Source organism: Lynx rufus, unplaced genomic scaffold (genome assembly GCF_022079265.1).
Source record: "Lynx rufus isolate CCGP_SWC_20201006 ecotype Redwood Valley unplaced genomic scaffold, mLynRuf1.p SCAF_1, whole genome shotgun sequence".
In the NCBI taxonomy this organism is placed as follows: Eukaryota; Metazoa; Chordata; class Mammalia; order Carnivora; family Felidae; genus Lynx; species Lynx rufus.
The window spans coordinates 8,209,073-8,223,369 of record NW_025814823.1 but is presented as its reverse complement, the minus strand read 5'-3'; the positions used below and the strand labels follow the sequence as shown (position 1 = coordinate 8,223,369).

Here is a 14,297-nt window from a genome sequence, read left to right as displayed (position 1 = left end):
AGCAGGCTCCAGGCTCCGAGCTGTCGGCACAGAGCCTGACGCGGGGCTCGAACTCACGGACCGCGAGATCATGACCTGAGCCGAAGTCAGACGCTTAACCAACTGAGCCACCCAGGTGCCCCCAGATTGTGCATTTTTTTTTTAATTTTTTTTTTCAACGTTTATTTATTTTTGGGACAGAGACAGACACAGCATGAACGGGGGAGGGGCAGAGAGAGAGGGAGACCCAGAATCCGAAGCAGGCTCCAGGCTCCGAGCTGTCGGCACAGAGCCTGACGCGGGGCTCGAACTCACGGACTGCGAGATCACGACCTGAGCCGAAGTCGGACGCTCAACCGACCGAGCCGCCCAGGTGCACCTGTTCTTTTCATTGTATAGACAAGCAAAGTGAACCACGACAACATTGGCCAGTTTCTCAAGGTCATAGGCCAACACCCAAGGCCAAATCTTCTAAGTTCAGAAGCCCTTTTCTTTGCATTATGAAGAGGCCGGGGCGCAACAGCCAGGTGCTGGTAATAATGGGGTGTGTCACTGGCAGGAACAAAAATGTTGATAAGGAAAACAAACTGGGGGCTCCTGGGTGGCTCAGTCCGTTAAGCATCCGACTTTGGCTCAGGTCATGATCTTGCGGTCCATGAGTTCGAGCCCCGCGTCGGGCTCTGTGCTGACGGCTCAGAGCCTGGAGCCTGCCTCAGATTCTGTGTCTCCCTCTGTCTCTGACCCTCCCCTGCTCGCGCTCTGTCTCTCTCTGTCTCTCAAAAATAAATAAACGTTGGGGCGCCTGGGTGGCGCAGTCAGTTAAGCATCCAACTTCAGCCAGGTCACGATCTCGCGGTCCGTGAGTTCGAGCCCCGCGTCGGGCTCTGGGCTGATGGCTCAGAGCCTGGAGCCTGTTTCCGATTCTGTGTCTCCCTCTCTCTCTGCCCCTCCCCCGTTCATGCTCTGTCTCTCTCTGTCCCAAAAATAAATAAACGTCGAAAAAAAAATTTTTTTTTTAAATAAATAAACGTTAAAAAAAGATTTTTTTTAAAAGAAAACAAACTGTAAGTCAATCTCCTTTGCACATCAACACACACCAACAATTCGCATTATGCACCTCTGCAAAAAATCTTTTTGTACGACAGGCTATAAACAGCTGCCACCGGTGTTGGTGACTTTTACTAATTCAGGTGAGCTGCACATGAGCACACTTGAATTACTTATCCTTCCACAATCACTGTATTCTCTATGGAAGTTAATTTGGAGGATCCCCAGTTATTCCGACTTACATGGACTCATCAACACGCAGTCATTCTGACGATAAACTGGTAACAGCACGGCCTCACTCAAGTTCGCTTTGGGCCAGTTTTTGTCTCCAGCCCTGTAACATGGCACGCGGCTGTGTTTCAACAGCAGACTCAAAATAAACGACGACAGGACAATGACTGTGAAGACGAAAAGCCAGAACTTGCGTCCCTTCAATTTCATTATTTTATATGACCACGCGGAAGTTTTCTTTGTGCTTAAAACGTGGAAGAGTGGGGCGCCTGGGTGGCGCAGTCGGTTAAGCGTCCGACGTCAGCCAGGTCACGATCTCGCGGTCCGTGAGTTCGAGCCCCACGTCGGGCTCTGGGCTGATGGCTCGGAGCCTGGAGCCTGTTTCCGATTCTGTGTCTCCCTCTCTCTCTGCCCCTCCCCCGTTCATGCTCTGTCTCTCTCTGTCCCCCCAAAAATAAATAAACGTTGAAAAAAAAAACGTGGAAGAGTGAAAAAGTGCAGTGCACTATTTTTGTCTGATACATGCACATTTTAGTTCAGAACGCAAAGAGTTTACTACAGTTGGGTATCTTTGAAATTAAAATATATTATTTTTAATAGAGAAGAACGATTGCTACTTATTATTGACCACTAGAGGAAGTAATTTTGTCCGGTAGAGAACACCAATGTTGGTGTCAAATGCTCCAAACCACCGCACTGCCCAAGCTAGACCGCAGCACCACCCTCCCACCCTCCCCATGCCTCCATGCCCAGGCCCCGAGGTGGAGGATGGTGGGGATGCCTGGCTGCACTGAAAGGTGGGGGCCGCGGTCAGGCTCCGCTTTTTTCCCCTCTGCTCCTCTATTCAGTCTGCAGAGACCCCCAGCAAGGAGGCCCTCTAGCTGTCGGGGCTCCCAGGCATCTGCCCCTGATACATCACCAGCCGCCTTTTACCAGAAGGACAGAGTGCAAAAGGCTTTGGGAAGTGAAAAATAGCTGCTTCTCTCAAACAGCCCAGAGATCCATATTCTGGGATGGTTAAAAATAACCCCAAGGTCCAGGGGGAGACGTGGATCTCAGAGAAGCATTTGTCCCAGGGAGCACACACAGACAGCAGTCCATTTCCTCAGATGTAGCTTAAAATAGTAATGGAACAAGCCAGCAGTTTTAAATTCATCACTGAAAATTTTCCATATGCGGGCCGCCTGGGTGGCTCAGTCAGTTAAGCATCCGACTTCAGCTCAGGTCATGATCTCGCAGTCCGTGAGTTCGAGCCCTGCATCGGGCTCATGCCCACAGCTCAGAGCCTGAAGCCTGCTTCGGATTCTGTGTCTCCTCCTCTCTCTGCCCCTCCCCCACTCACGCTCTGTCTCTCTCTCTCTCTCTCTCTCTTAAAAAATGAATAAATATTAAAAAAAAATTTTCATATGCTGTCACAAACACCTTTTTTGGTCTTAGACAAAATTGACACTTATGTTCCCATACTATACTTTGCTTAAGTTTTATAATTACCTATAACACACACACACACACACACACATAATGCACATACGCAAATACCCTTATATATACCCACTGATGTACATACATACATCCACATACACAATATTAATACTACATTGTTCAGATGTATATAAACACATATTTAATAACTATATATTTATATGTGCATATTAATCTGGTCTCGTGTATATCTACATACGTGTCTATTTATATCTATAAAATCAAGCAGATGATGGTTGGGAATAGTCTTTGGAAGAAAATCCGATATGTAAACGCAATGTATTTTTATTACACATCATTGGGTGAATATGCAGAAATGCAGAAAAGGATCCACTTTCTCCTAGAAGTTAAAAAGAGGTTTTTTAAAAAGTTCATTTTTAAATGGTTCATTTTTAAAAGGTTCATTTTCAAAAAAAATTAGAAGAAAATACTTCCTAGTAACAGAGGACATACAGACGAATATAAGTCATGAAAAAGAATGTATTTTGACATTATCATCAACTGAGTATTAAACTGTCAAAGGTATGGGGTAAATATAGACCAAGTAAAGATGCAAACACTGCCTAGTGACCACCGAGGGAATGTTCTAGGAGTGCACGTGGATCAGAAGTTTCTAGATAAGTTCCGCATCCCCAAGGACGGTTCTGAACCTGGTAATCCCTGACCAGTCAGCCAGTCGTGGGTTTGCAGGACAAATCTAGTTCAGACTTTGAATCCCAAAACAGGATTGGAGTTGCTTTAGGGGATCCTAGAGAGAGGGCAATTTAGTCTCTGTAGAATCTCTTTAGGTTTTTAAACTGATTTCATACCATAAATCCTAATTCAGCCCAAATCTGTGCTGGCTCCCATAAGATGCCCCCCAGTGGGCTTCTAGAACCTCCCCGATGCGCCAAAGCCTTGAACCTTGATCAAAGAAAACGGTAGTCGGTTCAGGCAGCCTGGTCTTGCCTAGTGAAAGTTCCAGAGTGTTGGCTTCAGAGCTATCTCACAATTCAGGTCAAGCCTCCCTGTGGTCTTTCATTGGACTTAGTACCAACCTCAGGATGCTTAATTCCTTCATGACATCTCATTGCAGATAATAGTCCCAGAGAGGGTAGGGAAAAGGCACACTGCTCTGCCAGCTCTCCACTGTGAGGCGACAGAAGCCAGGAGGTGGATCTGACAGTGGAATTCTGCTGCTCTCTCCCTAACTCTGGAAAGGTTTTCTTCCAAATCTTTGAGAGTTTCCTGTGCCTGTTAGGTAGGTTACGTATTTGGCTCAATGTGACTTTTTTCTTAGGCACATATACAGGACTCCTAGAGGAAGCGGTACAGACATAAATATACTAACTTCTTGTTGAGGCTATAGGTTCTGTGAACAATAACAGCTGCCAGTACGAACAGCACAACTGAGACAAGTTACCCTTTTTGTATTAATATTACAAACATAATCATTATGTTTACTCCGTATCTGCTTCCAAGGCGTTCAAAAGACTTTTCAGATGATTTGTAAGAGGTTCTCAACCCGCTGGCTCTACCAAGATTGTTTTGGGGGAACTTGGTCCAAGGCAGCTGGAGATTGAGTCTCCTTTCTACATCTTCCTCCAAAGTCACCGTCTTGCAAAACCAGGACCAATAAGCGGAAATCTTTAACTGGTGCCTGTCAGAGGCCACGTTGCCTTTAATGAACAGACAAAGAGAGATAAAGAGATTCCCACAGCTGGGGTTGCCCTTGGTAGCTGGGCCTACATTTTGCTTTGATTTCCAGAAGCAAGGCCTCCATCATCTGGTCCTCCCTAATGTGACTGATGGTCTCCTTTCTGGATATATCTCCCACGATAATGACAAGTTTTAGTCTGAATATAACTCATCTCTCCATCTGCCTTGTCATGGCTTTAGAGCCAGATTTTCTTCCCCTTTACTTCTTTCCTATTCCCCATGGTAGAGTGCTCTGCTGAGAACAGATGCTCAATAAAGAGTAAATTCTCAAATTCACCCCACTGTAATTGTTCATTTCTGTGATTTTGATGACCTGAAATCCTTTCTTGGTTTGTACAAGAAGGGTAGGCAGAGAGAAAGTGAAACTGTTTCAGGTCTCTGGGAGCTGGGGCAAAGAGCTAAGTTGGGCCTAAGAACAGCAAAATCAGGTACATGATGTGTAACTTTCACTTTTATTTGAGCCCCTGCACCCTTTGACTATTTAAGGAAGAGCTGTCAGGTGACAATGAATTAGTACAGGCAAGTCCTATAAAAGGAACCTTAGAGACCACCTAGTCATGCCATTTACCTCCACTGAATATCCTCCAGTGGTAGTCACTGTTAATTGTAGAAATCTATGCATTTTGAGGAAGCTTTACTTAAAGACTACATGTTCGGCCACAAAATAGGTCTCAATCAATTCAAGATTAAAATCATACCAAGCATCTTTTCTGACCACAATGGCTAAAACTAGAAATTAATTATAAGAAGAAAACTGAAAAAAAACACAAACATGCAGGGACAAACAACATGCTACTAAACAATCAATGAGTACATGAAGAAATCAAAGAGGAAATCAAAATATAATTCGAGACAAATGAAAATGGAAACACAACTTTCCAAAATCTGTGGGACACGACAAAGGCAGTTCTAAGAAGAAAGTTCAAAGTGGCACAGGCCTACCTCAAAAAAACAAGAAAAATCCAAATAAACAATTTAACCTTGCACCTAAAGGAACTACAAAAAGAACAAATAAAACCTAAAGTTAGTAGAAGGAAGGAAATAATAAAGATAAGAGCGGAAGTAAATGAAATAGAAACCAAAAACAAAACAAAAAAAAACAACAATAGAAAAGATCAATGAATCTAAAAGCTGGCTTTTTAAAAAGATAACCAAAATTGATAAACCTCTTGCCAGACTCATAAAGAGAGAGAGAGAGAGAGAGAGAACCCAAATAAATAAGATCAGAAATGAAAGGAAGAAGTTACCCACAGAAATACAAAGTATCTTAAGAGACTATGAATATTATGAATAATGTGTGCTAAAAAATTAGAAAACATAGAAGAAAGGGATAACTTCCTAAAAAATACCTTCTGACACTGAATCACAAAGAAACAGAAAATCTGAATAGATTGATTATATGTAACAAAATTGAACCTATTTTAATTTTTAAACTCTCCAAAAAGAAAAGTCCAGGACCAGAGAGCATCACAGGCAAGTTCTACCAAGTTTTTAAGAAGAGCTAACACCTATCTTTCTCAAGTTATTGCAAAAAATTGAAGAGGGAGGAACACTTTGAAACTCATTTTACAAGGCCAGCATTACCCTGATACTGAACCCAGACAGACACCACACAGAAGAAAATTATAGGCCAATATCCTTAATGAACACAGATGCAAAAATCCTCAACAAAATATTAGTGAAACAAATTCAACAATATATTAAAAGTATCATACACTATGATCTAGTGGGATCTATTCCAGGGAAGCAAGAATCTTGGTTCAACATCTGCAAATCAATCAACATGATATACCACATTAACAAAATAAAGACTAAAAATAATATGATCACTTCAATACATGCAGAAAAAGCATTTGACAAAATTTAACATCCATTTATGATAAAAACTCTCATCAAGGTAAATATAGAAGCAACATACCTCAACATAAGAAAGGCCAGATGTGACAAACCCACAGCTAACATCATACTCAACAGTGAAAAGTTGAAGTCTTTCCCTCTAAAATCAGTAACAACACAAGGACGTCCACTCTCACCACTTTCATTTAACATAGTATTGAAAGTCCTAGCCACAGCAATTAGGCAAGAAAAGGAAATACAAGTCATTGGAAAAGAAAAATTGGAAATTGGAAAAGAAAAAGTAAAATTGTCACTATTTGCAGATGGCATAATATTATATATAGAAAACCATAAGGATTTCACTTCAAAACTGTTAGAACTAATAAATAAATTCAATAAAATCACAAGATACAAAATTAATACACAGAAAGAGTAATTTTTCTATATGCTTATAATGAGCTATCAGAAAGAAAAATCAAGGCTATAATCCCATTTACAATTGCATCAAAAAGAATAAAACACCTAGGAATAAAGTTAATCAAGATGAAAGACCTGTACTCTAAAAACCATGAGACATTGATTAAAGAAATGGAAGATGACACAAATGAATGGAAAGACATTCCATGCTCATAGACTGGATGAATTAATATTATTAGAATGTCCATACTACCCAAAGAAATATACAGATTCAATGCAATCCCAATCAAAATTCCACTGGCATTTTTCATAGAACTAGAACAAAGAGTCCTAAAGTTTATGTAGAAACACAAAAGATCCCAAAAAACCAAAGTAATCTTGGGAAAGAAAAACAAAGCTGGAGGTATCATGCTCCCTGATTTAAAACTATACTTCAGAGTTATAGTCATCAAAACAGTATGGTACTGGCATGAAAATATACATATAGATCAATGGAACAGAATAGAGAGCCCTGACATAAACCCACATATATATGTCAGTTAATCTATAACAAGCTGCAAGAATATACAATGGGGAAAAGACGGCCCCTTCAATAAATGATGTTGGGAAAATAGGACGGCTACATGCAAAAGAACGAACCTGGACCAATATCTTACACAATATACAAAAATAAATTCAATGTGGATTAAAGACTCGATGTAAAACCTGAAACCATAAAACTCCTAGAAGAAACATAGGCAGTAAGCTCTTTGACATCAGTCTTAGCCATATTTTCAGGGGTCAGTCTCCTCAGGCAAGGGCAACAAAAGCTAAAATAAACAAATATTACATCAAACTACAAAGTTTTGCACAGCAGAGGAAACCATCAACAAAGTGAAAAGGCACACTACTAAATGGAAGAAGATATTTGCAAATTATACATCCAACAAGGGGCTCATGTTTAGAATATATTTTAAAACTTACACAACTCTTATCACAATGAGCACTAAATAATCTACAGATTATTGCTGAATCACTAGATTCTACACCTGAAGCTAATATAACACTGTATGTTAACTATACTGGAATTAAAATTTAAAACTTAATAAAAAAAAAAAAAACTAAGATGAGAAATCCATGGCCAATTATTGTGACATTTCTCCTCAGCCAAGTAACCGAGTAATAACAGAATGATGAACACCTACAGGGAAAGATGTCTCATAATTAACAAGCCACTCTGCCATATTAAAATAACAAAAGTATTTGGGATTTTCTAAATTGCCATAAAATAAACAGAAATAATTCTGACCAAAAAAAAAAAAAAAGGATACAACTTAATATCAAAAAAGCAAACAACCTGATTATTAGATGGGCAGCAGATATGAATAGACATGTTTTGCAAAGAAGATACAGATGGCCAACAGACACATGGAAAGATGCTCAACGTTACTAATAGTCAAGGAAATGCACATGGAAACCACAATGAGGTGTCACACCTGTCAGATTAGCTAGAACCAAAAAGACAAAAAATAACAAATATTGGTGAGCATGAGGAGAAAAGGGAACTCTTATGCACAGTTGGTGGGAAAATAAATTGGTGAGCCACTGTGGAAAACAGTATGGAGGTTCCTCAAAAAATTAAAAATAGACTACCAGCAATTCCACTCCTGGGTATTTATCCAAAGAAAACATAAACATCAATTTGAAGAGATCTATACACACCTGAGTTCACTTAAGATTTATGGCCAAGATTTGGAAGCAACCTAAGTGTCTGTCAACAGATGAATAGATAGGGGCACCTGGGTGGCTCAGTCAGTTATGCATCTGACTCTTGATTTCTGCTCAGGTCATGATCTCACAGTTTATGGGATAGAGACCCACGTCAGGCCCTGTGTTGACAGCATGGAGACTGCTTAGGATTCTTTCTCCTTCTCTCTCTGCCCCACCCCCACTTTCTTTCTTTCTTCCTTTCTTTTTTTCTTTCTTTCTTCCTTTCTTTCTATCTCTCTCTCTCCTTCTTTCTCTCTTTGTCTTCTTCTTTCTCAAAATAAATAAACTTTAAAAAATAGATGAATGAGGGGTGCCTGGGGGCTCAGTTGGTTGAGTGTCCAGCTTTGGCTCAGGTCATGATCTCACGGCTGGTGAGTTCAAGTCCCGCATCGGGCTCTGTGCTGACAGCTCAGAGCCTGGAGCCTGCTTCCGATTCTGTGTCTCCCTCTCTCTCTGACCCTCCCCCGTTCATGCTCTGTCTCTTCTCTGTCTCAAAAATAAATAAACGTTAAAAAAAATTTTTTTTAAATCTTGACAAAACTGGAAGAGGACTTCAACTCTCTCCATTTTGACGTCCATCTGTACCTTCTTTATTTTTTTTAAGTTTATTTATTTATTTTGAGAGAGACAGAGACAGAGTGAGCGGGGTAGGGGCAGAGAGAGACTCCCAAGCAGGATCATGCTGCCAGCCCAGAGCCCAACGTGCGGCTCGAATACACAAAATCGTGAGATCGTGACCTGAGCCAAAACCAAGAGTTGGATGTTTAACTGACTGAGCCACCCAGGCAACCCTGCACTTTGTGATTGATTAAGTTCTTTCCAGCTTCTCTCTTAACTCAGGAAATAGACCCTGGGAGCAAAGCATCCACGATGGGAACTGAAAATGCCCCCTCGAGCAATATGACTGCCCCCATGTGACTGACCCCAGGACAAGGACTAACCTGCCCTTCACTGCCCACCTACATGTACCCACTGTCCCACATTCTTCTTACATAAACCTGGAAGGATTTTCAGCACTTTGGAGACGTCTTCGAGACGTCAATGCACTGTCTTCCTGGTGTTGGCCTCACTGAAATAAATTCCTTTCTTGTTTCACCACCACTCATCTCTCTGCTTTTGGATTTTGTCAGTGGTGAGTGGCTGAACCTGGTCTGTTTGGGCCCCCCCCGAGCCAGGTGCTCTTCACCCCTGCACCCTGTTTGTAAGACAACAACAACTAGAACAGAAGCTCTAGGAGAGCCGGGCCCTTGTCTGTCCATCCTCCACACTGCTGCGTCCCTAAGTCCTGGCACAGTGTTTGTGCCCACTATATAGTAGGAGCTCAATAAATACTGGGGAGAAAAAAAGAAAATAAAAAGGTAGATAGAGAAAGAGACGCCAGGGATGGGCAATTAGAAAAAAGGCCACGTGAGAACACAGCAAGAAGACATCCATCCGTAAGCCATAAAAATGGGTCTCAGAAGAAACCAACGACCCCACTGGCACCCTGATCTTGGACTTCCAGCCTCCAGATAAGAAAAGAAATGTCCGTTGCTTAAGCCCCCCAGTTTGTTGTATTCTGTTAGGGCCGCCTAGACCCACTAGGCCAGCGTTGGGACTTGAGTTGTCCCCTAGGAAGGAACATCCTGTTGGGTGAGGCAGCTCCCTTCACTTGAGGCACTGATTTCCCAGGCAGGGTCTGAGCAGGCCGCCCAGCGGCCAGGGCTGGGTCCTGCAGGGTCTGAGCTGTACCCCACGGCATCCTCCACAGCGAAGCCCCGTGACAGTGCAACGACCCACGAGGGCCGGGATGGCTCTAAGGGAAATAGAGCAAGGCGGAGGACAGTATTAAATCAACTTGGTGACTTGCCATCAGATACAGGCTTTAAAATCTTAAATAAATCTGGATTGATAGAGCAGCGTGTCAGAATCTGAATCTTAAAGATCATCGTGCCGAACCACTTATCTAAACGATAGGGGCCAAGAGGCTCAGAGAAGTCGAGATTCTCTCAAGATCTAGAGGCAACGTGAAAACCAAGGTGGACCCAAGATCCCGGCTTCCTGATGTTTTCTAAGATATCCTGTCTAGCTAAAATTGGTTTTATAGCCACTACACCTACGTGGCTCTAAATATAATTTAAAGCTTCCAGCTTGAAAACAAAGCCAAACGTAAACCATACTGTGTGTAAACTTGGCAGGGTCACGGCTATGACTGTGTCCCAGTGAGGAAGCCTCCCAAGACCTCAGGACTCACGGCACAGTATGATCTGACCGACCCAAAACAGCAGAAAACATGGGGGTGAACCATTTTTTTGCTTCCAGGTGGGAACAGGATAGAACACATCTCTCTCCCCTTATTTCCTCCCCTCCCTCCTCCTCTCACTCCCCCCTCCTCCCCTCCTCCTTCCCTTTGTTCTCCCTCTCAATTCTGTCACGTTATCTGCACATCTTAAGTAATAGAATCTCATTGTTTAATCTAAGGGACCAGAGTTTTAGTCCAGAGATGATAAAGCTCAAGAGTTGAATGGCTATCAGCCCTCCATAATAAATGTTACTCTTCTTTTGTGCTGTCGTATTTGTGCCACATCTCCTTTACAAGTCAATTTTTTTTCTCCTATACAGCTTTTCCCAGAACAACTAAGAAATCCTTATTGAGGCAGTGCATCCCAAATCCTACTATTAAAGGCTTTGGGTTTCTTTTAGACGTCCTGACAGAATTTTCTCCAGAATGCCGTTAAGGTGTCCAGAGTGGGCTCAGTTGCCTGAAAGCAACAGAAACTCCTGACCCAAGTGACTGAAACAGTAATGAATGAATGTTCTCACACAAAACTAATGACAGGGGGGGAGTAACTCTCTCAATGAAAAGGGTATGTTGCTAGATGAGATACGAAGAGCAATGCTGGAAAAAAATGAAAGAACTGATAAGTTGGGGGCAAATGCTTGGGCCAACGTGGGGGCAAATGCTTGGGCCAACGTTGAGGCAAAGCCTGAATCCAGAGAAGGAATGCTCAGCCACTTTGCTCCAGGGCACAAGAACTTGGGTTCTGAGGCCTCCCCGAGGGAGAGGGAGAAATCAACGCCCAGGCAGGGGTCTTACTGGGGTGCTTCCTACGGCTGATACCCCCAAAAGTCCCCTGTCAAGGAAAGTGTGAACCAGAAACAAACTTTCCCATCCCCTACGATCCTAGGGGATCTCGGAGAAGGTTGCTGGGCACTGACTACAGAAAAGGAAAGAAAAAGAAGAAAGAGAAAGAAACTGTCCTGGAGGGGTCTTGACTGCAGCCCCATCCTTGCTGCCTGGGGCAGATTTGCAGGCCTAGTTCCCTTCTGGAATCTCAAGCCAGGAATTGGGTTTAAGGTGTCACTGACCAGTAGAGCCCCCGGGTATCTGGCAGAAGCAAATATAAATCCTCTATGGAGGAAGCACCTCTATCCCAACCTCCCAGAAGCCCTGGATACCATTTTTCTAAGGCCCACGGCCCCGGCACAGAGATAAATGGCAAATCGGCAAATAAGGTTCCGGGAGAAAAGGCCAGCAGAAGCAAGGAAGAGCAGACACAGACCTGCACAAACTTTTAGAAATCTATCAGATACAAATTGTAAACCAACTATACTGCTGAGTTTCAAGACATAAGCCAAGTCCACAGGAAAGGCTGTTCCACTGTTGCAGCTGAACTCCACAGTTGAGCACCTCAACAATTGTGTCAGGCGTCTTAATACTTCCTGTCTTTCTACCTTGGCCTCCAACCTGAGCAACCTGTTTGTCCTCCACCAGCTCTCCTCATGATCACAAGATGGCTGCAGCTGCTCCCGGTTTCACAACCACACAACTTCCAGAGGCAAAAAAGAGAGGGTATGTTTCCATGTACCTCTTTTTAAGACTGAATCTTCGCAGCTGGCTTCAAACACTTCATGGGCCAGGATTTCATCACACACGCATGACTAAGGGAATTACAGGAGAATTAACTGAATTAGATCAATAATGAGTCAGTTGCTGGGACGAGGGATGGTGGGTGGTTTTTGTCACCCTTGGGCTGATCATTAACATTTAATATGAGGGGCTCTTGGCTGGCTCAGTAAGTGAAGCACATGACTCTTGATCTCAGGGTCGTGAGTTCGAGACTCACACCGGATGCACAGATTACTTTTAAAAAAGTTGTGAAACATTTAAGATGATACTCTACTAGTTCTGTTTTCCAGATTCTGTGTTATGTTTTGTGAGGAAATGACACTTTGCATAATCTACTGCCAAGGCACGGAATTTGGTGACACGTTTCAATTCTGTATGAATCCACAGTAAGAAGGTATTGTCGGGTATTGAGTTTTGACAATTGAAAGGTTAAAACGTACATCTGAAAGCTGAGAAAGAGTTAAAAATCAACGTGCGGAAGTTAAAGAAAGGGAATGGGCACTTCGTGGCCTTTCTGGGGTTGCCAGGGTAGTACAGAGATTGACGTTTCAAAGGTGTAGCTCGTTAACCTTCTTGGGCCCCAGCTTGGCCAAAGGGAACAGTTACGGAGTTTCATGCAGAATGTCACTTCTCAGATGTCCGGGAGGATCACACGTCCCCAGGGCCCGCATCCACACTGACCCACTGAGCCTCCCCTGGCAACAGTCCTGTAAATATTAGAGTGACCACACATCCGGGTTCTTGCTGTGCACCTGTCGTCTGGCGTCCCTGTCACTCTAAGCAATGCCCGTGTTTGGAAGAGAAAATATATGGTCATCTTCCCCAGAATCATGACATTTTCTGCATCCTATAACTCTGTTTGCACATTATTCCTGATCCCCATCTCCACACAACTTCCTGCAGGCGGTGGGCACCTCCTTGGGGAAGCCAGGGTATGGAGATTAGACAGCCCCCGGGATCCTTGCCCCAAACTCAGCGCTACACTTACTTTTCTGGGCCCTGCTTTTAAAGTGTTATCATTTCTACTTTCGTTATCATTGCTTCCTCCGACAGACCCCTTTTATTACTACGGATAAATCTGCCTTGGAATTCAAAATGCCTGCCTGCACACCTCCCCCACACTCCTCTCCCTTTACTTCTATCTGCTATACATTATTAACCTATATATCAGACGTGCCAACCAGAAAAGTTCAGCTCCCCAGTGAAATAATAACTATTTTCCAGGGATTCTGACTTTGCGGGAAAGTTAAACTTGAACACTTCTAGTAACCCTTTCAACTCCAAAATGTTCTGGCCCTAAATGCCTAAAAGAACACAGGGCACTACCCCACAAGGTACCATATACAGCTACGGACTGAAGTGTGTTCCCCTCAAATTCGTACGTGAAGCCCTAACCCCCAATGTCACGAGTTGCGGATAGGGTCTTTAGGGGAGTAATTACAGTTAAAGTCATAGGGATGAGACCCTAATCCAATATGACTGGTGTCCTTGTAAAAAAGAGGAAGAAACATGAGCAATGTTGCCACTCAGGGGAAAGACCATGTGAGGACAGGGTGAGAACAGGGTGTCTACAAGCCACGCACAGGGGTCTCAGCAGAAACCAAACCTGCTGATACTTTGACCTTGACCTTGCAGCCTTCAGAACTGCGAGAAAACAGATGTCTGCCGTGCAAGCCTCCCAGTCTGTGGGATTTTGTTACAGCAGCCTGAGCAGACTGATATACACACAAAAGAAGGGTGAGATCTATTTCTTTCTTACTTACAGCTTACTATCCAGTCACGGTTCTCAGACATAGAAAAAAAAAAAAAAGTACAGCAAATACTTCAAGTGTTTTGTAATTTCCCTGGTGGATGACTTTCATCTCCTTTAAAGTATTCTTTAGCCCCTATCTTGGTCTGATCTATGCAAAACTGCTGTATGTCAATTTTGTGTCTTTGCATGCCGTCACTGTCAGTCAACTAAGTGCCT

At 43.1% G+C, this 14,297-nt stretch overlaps 1 long non-coding RNA gene across 1 annotated transcript; it reads right to left on the bottom strand.

Moving 5' to 3' along the window:
* Positions 1–3,008: 3,008 nt before the first annotated feature.
* Positions 3,009–13,287, bottom strand: LOC124511232 (uncharacterized). Its single transcript, XR_006961844.1, has 2 exons — positions 12,288–13,287; positions 3,009–3,079 (listed from the first exon to the last, which is right to left on the bottom strand). It is a non-coding gene; the product is annotated as an uncharacterized LOC124511232 (long non-coding RNA).
* Between the last annotated feature and the right edge of the window lie 1,010 nt (positions 13,288–14,297).